The sequence below is a fragment of the Cherax quadricarinatus genome, chromosome 31 (genome assembly GCF_038502225.1).
Source record: "Cherax quadricarinatus isolate ZL_2023a chromosome 31, ASM3850222v1, whole genome shotgun sequence".
Lineage (NCBI taxonomy): Eukaryota > Metazoa > Arthropoda > Malacostraca > Decapoda > Parastacidae > Cherax > Cherax quadricarinatus.
This window is the reverse complement of record NC_091322.1, coordinates 12,038,580-12,044,646: the sequence shown is the minus strand read 5'-3', so window position 1 is coordinate 12,044,646 and position 6,067 is coordinate 12,038,580. Positions and strand designations below refer to the sequence as shown.

At 46.4% G+C, this 6,067-nt stretch overlaps 1 protein-coding gene across 1 annotated transcript in view; it reads left to right on the top strand.

The window, feature by feature from the left end:
* The first annotated feature begins 1,202 nt into the window (after window positions 1–1,202).
* The window catches only part of Ercc1 (DNA excision repair protein Ercc1), a 28,635-nt gene continuing 23,770 nt past the window's right edge, over window positions 1,203–6,067 (top strand). Inside the window, exon 1 of the mRNA XM_053789229.2 lies at window positions 1,203–1,318. The gene's annotated coding sequence lies outside the window, so the exon portion shown is untranslated. The remainder of the gene's footprint in view (window positions 1,319–6,067) is intronic.

Sequence of the window (6,067 nt, the reverse complement as noted above, 5' to 3'; positions counted from 1 at the left end):
CATCATTCACTCCATCACTGTCTTGCCAGAAGGGTGCTTTACGCTACAGTTTTTAAACTGCAACATTAACACCCCTCCTTCAGAGGGGTGTTATGTTCTTATATGTGTAAATTACTTACTTACTTACTAAAAAGTCAAAATGAGTTATTTCCATTGTGGTTACTCAAAATTTAGGTGACTATAACTTATTTGACTGAATTTTAATATAACTTTTTTTCTTATTGTCATGTACCAATCTATGCTTTTTTTCCTTCTGCTTACATATACATTTGTCATATTCATTGAATCTATTATATTGTGTGCATCTTAGTTAGTTTTAATTTAATATGTTTATTATGCACCCCATACCCATCTTGAGGCGGTAGTCAAAAGATTACAGAGGTACATAATGGGTCCAGGGACTGGACTCCAAAGTTTTGATAGCTGAGCAAAAGCTCTCGCTTCACACGGTGAGGGTCCGGATTCGATTCCCGGCTTGAGTTGAAACATTAGGCGTGTTTCAAGAAATCGTAATGACACGATTGCAAACGAACCATACCCCCTGCCGGGATTGAACCCGCGGTCATAGAGTCTCAAAACTCCAGCCCGTCACGGCCACGCTAGCTGGAGATTCGTCTGTAAAAACTTGCATTTGTGGTCACAGTGGTGCCTGTGCTAACCTTCCTATGGTGTAGAAATATACCTAGTTGGATGAATCTTATTGTGGCTAGCTGGTCTAGTGGCTAACGCGACGGGCTGGAGTTTTGAGACTCTCTGACCGCGGGTTCAATCCCGGCCGGGGGTATGGTTAGGCGTGTTTCCTTACACCGGTTGTCTGTGTGTATCCATCAGTATAAAATGAGTACCTGGGTGTTAGTCGACTGGTGTGGGTCGCATCCTGGGACACTGACCTAATTTGCCCGAGATGCTCAGCATAACAAGTGACTTTCCATATAATAGTATGTCATTGATATCAGCTAGGCCTGTATACCTTGTACACGTACTTGTAGAAATAAATATTATTATTATTAGGTACAGGTACAATTATGGTGTAAATTACCTAGGATAACCCCCCAGAAGTCAGAGTGACTTATTTCCATTGAGGTCCTTGTAATATCTTATTATTTAAACCTTAAAATTTAAAAACAGCTGTATTGTAATCCATTTTTGTATCAACGATGTATCACGTGGAAAAAAAACCCACCTGAATTTGAAAGGGGAAGCAGAGCTTTATAGGACCTAAGCTGTCATTGGCCCTTATCAACCTAACAACAACATCCAGGGAATTGGATAATTCTCTACTTCCTTGGATCAAATCTGATTGTTTCCCATTCCCCAGGTACTGTAAGGCCTGTACGGGTTTAGCTCTTCCCTATAAAGTTATAGTAACTCGTCCTCTTCAAAGGGGGCTCCTTGTGGTGAAGAGGCTCTTGGTCTGAGGAATTAGACCTGTCGGTCTCCTTCCTCAGACTGAACCTAATTACCCCCCAATTCCCCTTCCCTATCCCATCCTCCCCTTTTTCCTTTCCTCCTCCTCCTCCCCACCCCTCCCTTTTACCCTTCCTTTTTGGCCTTTGGGATTTTTTCCCACAAGCACGCTAGTTCCTAGGTAGGGGAAAGGGTACCGGGGTCCATCCCATTCCGTTCAGGTTCTTGGCAGTGGCGTAGTTTGCCGTGGAATCTGGATTGCCTGGGGATGTCCCGATCCCTCTCCGGTATCCCAGAGGGTGGCTTTGGGTGCCTTTCGGATTCCGGGGGTGGTGGCCGAAGGAGGTATGCTTTGTAGTGGATATCCGGCCGCCCTCTCTTGTCCACCGAGGTAGCTCAGCAGATGTGAGGTTGCTATCCCGGATTGCTGGTTTACTGGCATGATGGGTAGGGTATGACACGGGTTCCATGCTGCATCTACGCTACTTACGGTGCTGAGACCCTCTTGGGCACGGAGGGAGATTTCTGGCCCTTTCATTCCTCCTAGGAACTATCCCTCCCCAGTCCCCCCCTTTTTTTTTATTCTTTTTTTTATTTTTATTTTCTTTACTTCTTTCTTTTTTTTTTTCTTAAAAACAAAAAGAAAGAAGTAACCTAACCATGGCAGCCTGGGGGTATCATGAACCTGATACCCCCAGGCCCCTTCTTGATACCGCACCCTGTTCTGACCCCGCCTCATCTTTGGACCACTCTTCGGACACTCCTCATGTCTCTGTACCTCTTGCCAGTGCTGTTTCCTCACCCGCTTCAGGTACTGAGGTCTCGACTGACTCCTTCGATTTATCCGACCTCCGCTCTCCTTTGACATGCTTCTGGCCTCTCCCTCTACGGTGCGGCAATTTTCGAATTGCCGGCCCGTTCCACGTCGGACCAACTCTAGTCCCACGCCTAAACGCCAATGACAATTACCTGCTGATGATACTTCTCCACCTTCTCGTTCTTCTCAGAAAAGATCGACGCGTCCTGCACTCCCTTTCCATGCTCAGTTTCAGAATGCACAATGGACTAAATTCTTCACTTTACGACCGACTTCCTCTACCGCCTATCTTTCCGACCACAGTATTGGCAAGGCACTCCTACGCCATGTTGGTAAAGATATTTCTTTTCATGCTCTTAAGAGCGGTACGCGCATCATCACTGTACAGAATGCTACCCAAGCTCATGATCTTTCTCTTCTTTCCCATATAGATACTGTTCCTGTCACTATTGAAAAACATCATTCCCTCAATTCTTGTAGTGGTACCATCATTCTGCCCCATACCATAGTTCAACAAAATTTCCAAACATGTGGCAATGACATTCTTGAACAGCTGGAACTCCAAGATCTCCCAATCCTCAAGGTAGACACTTATGTTCTTCCTGCCCGCGGGCGGAGACGATACCCTAGCAATGTGGCTCGTTTAACTTTAGACAGCCGTGAACTCCCATCCTCAGTTTATGTAGCAGGACATCGGTTACAAGTTCGAAAGGTGATCCCTACACCGCAACAGTGTAGAAATTGCTGATGATTTGGCCATCCAGCGAAATATTGCAGATCTATAGCCGAATGTCCAGTCTGTGGTGCCGATGACCATTCAAATACGTCTTGCAAACGACCTCCCTCTTGCCTTAATTGTCATGAGGCTCACCTTTCGTACTCTCGCCATTGCCAAGTCTACTTAAATGAGCGGGAAATCCGTTACCTCAAAGAGGCTGAAGGTCTCCCTTATGCCATTGCTGTTTCTCATCTCCACCTCCAAGGGAGACTACCTCGTGTTTCTTATTCCCGTGTTTCAAAACGTCCTCCCACTTCTGGGGTCCCATCTTCTGCAGCCTCCTCTGTGGTTACCTTTCCCATAGTCACTCCTGTATCTAATTCTTTTGCTGTCCTAGGCTCAGACGTCCCTACTTCAACGCCTCAGTCTGTTCTCGCTTCTTCGTGTTCTCCCTCACAAGCCTCAGTATCGACGAGATCTCGTACGACACCTCCTCCCAATCACCCCTCTACTTCTCAGAAGTCAAAAAAAGGTCCTTTAACCCCTCCTTCCCTTCTTCCACCTCCTCATTTTACCTTCCCTGTCTCTGTACCGGGTTCTTCCCCTCTCACTGGCTCTGTTACAAGTGTAGAGGTTCACCCTCCTCCTCGTACTATACCTACCTCCCCTGTTCCCTCCCAAGTTTCTTCCTCTTCTGCCACCTCCCAGGTTTCTGCCTCTTCTCTCCCCTTCCACGCTTCTTCTCCAGTTCCCTCCACCCTTTTGCCCCCCCCCCTACCTTGGTACAGTCCATTACAGTTCCAATCTTTACTCATCCTCCCCCTACCATCTCCAATATTGTCTCCCATACGACGTCTCTGAATTCCGAAACACTTGAAGCAATCTTTGAATATATTGCAGAGACCAAACCATCAATGGACACTGATCCACCCTCTGTTCCTTCTCTCTCCTCTCCTCCATCTGCGCAACTCCTTTCTTCACAGCGCACCATTCCTTCGCTGCTTGAACATTTTCCACTGCCTCCGCATGTGGACTTTTCTAACCCCTCTAGTCTGTAGGAACCCTTACCTGCGGATTTCAGGTATCTTTATCATTGCCAATCATGGCCTATTTACAGTGGAATATACGCGGCCTCGGGTAATCGGGGTGAGCTTCAGATGTTACTCTCCCAGTTTTCCCCTGTTAGTGTTTGCTTACAGGAACCAAAATTACATTCTGCTGTTATCTCTCCCATCTCAGGCTATAATTTATTGTATTCTTCAGATCCTTTTCCTGATGGGACCTTTAATGAAAGTGCCCTTCTACGCACTGATATTCCATACCATCAGCTATTTGTTCATACTTCGCTGCATTACACAGCAGCCCGTATCCACTTGCATAGGTGGTATACGCTCTGTTCTTTATATCTCTCTCCTTCTCGGGCATTATCTATTCCGGATATTGCCTTTCTTGTTTTGTCATTACCGCCACCGATTCTGTTACTTGGAGATTTTAATGCCCATCATTTCCACTGGGGGGGTCTCACTGTGATTCCCGTGGCATTCAGTTAGAGGCTTTTCTTGCCACCCACCCCCTCCATGTTTTAAATACAGGTACTCACACCCATTTTGATCCTTGGACTCACACTCTCTCTTGCATCGATCTCTCAGTCTGCACTTCCTCCGCCGCATTAGACTTCACCTGGTCTGTTCTCCCGGATTTACATGACAGCGATCATTTCCCAATCATTCTTACTTCCCCTTCATATTCACCACCTCTTCATAACCCACACTGGCAATTTGATCAGGCAAATTGGAACCTTTACTCACACCTAACTGTTTTTAGTGAGGTTCCTTCTTCGTCCTCCATAGATGAGCTTTTACACCTCTTCTCATCCTCCGTTTTAACCGCAGCTTCTCATTCTATACCCCGAACTTCGGGCAGGCATTCTCCGAAATGCGTGCCTTGGTGGTCTCCTGCTTGTGCTCATGCAGTACGTTTGAAGCGTGCTGCATGGGGCAGGTACCGGTACAATAGAACCACAGAGAGACGTCTTGATTTTAGGCAGAAGCGTGCAATCGCTCGCCATGTCATCCGTGATGCTAAACGCACTTGCTGGCGAGATTATGTCTCCACCATCACCTCTGCTTCCTCTGTGAGTGCAGTCTGGGAAAAAAGTACGAAAACTGAGTGGTAAATATTCTCCTGACCCGGCTCGTTCTGCGGGTTGCTGGTGTTGATAAAGCAAACCCATTAGATGTTGCCAATGAAATTGACAATCATCTGGTCTGTATTTCTCAGGGGCGCCATCTATGCCCCTCATTTCTTTCCTCAAAGTCTGCCAGAGAGTTAGCACCCTTGGACTTTTCTTCTCTCAAAGAAGAACATTATAATGTGCCTTTTACACTTCAAGAACTGGAGGCAACACTCTCAGCTTGCCGATCATCGGCAGCTGAGCCCGACGACATTCATATTCGTATGCTACAACATTTACATCAGTCAGCCCTTGCAGTCCTATTACGCCTTTTCAATCTTATTTGGTCACAAGGAGTTCTTCCACAGCTGTGCAAATCTGCCATTGTTCACCCTTTCCGCAAACCAGGCACTACGGGACATGAAGCCTCCCACTATCGTCCCATTGCTCTTACCAGTGCAGTTTGCAAAGTGATGGAACGCCTGGTAAATAGACGTTTAGTGCGGTATTTAGAGACACGCAACAGTCTCTCCACTCGTCAATGTGGCTTTCGTAAGGGACGTTCTACCATAGACCCCTTACTGCGCTTGGATACGTATGTTCGTAATGCCTTTGTGAATAACCACTCAGTTATTGCCATATTTTTTGACCTTGAGAAGGCATATGACACAACTTGGAGGTATAATATTTTGGCCCAAGCCCATTCCTTAGGCCTCCAAGGCAATCTACCATCCTTCCTTAAGAACTTTTTAACTGACAGGCATTTCCGTGTTCGGGTTAATAATGTGCTCTCCCCGGACTTTATCCAAGCTGAAGGTGTCCCCCAGGGATGTGTTCTGAGCACAACACTTTTTCTCCTTACTATAAATGACTTGGCCTCTAGTCTTCCATCAAATATTTGGTCATCACTCTATGTTGATGACTTCGTTATTGCCTGTGCAGGCGCTGACTG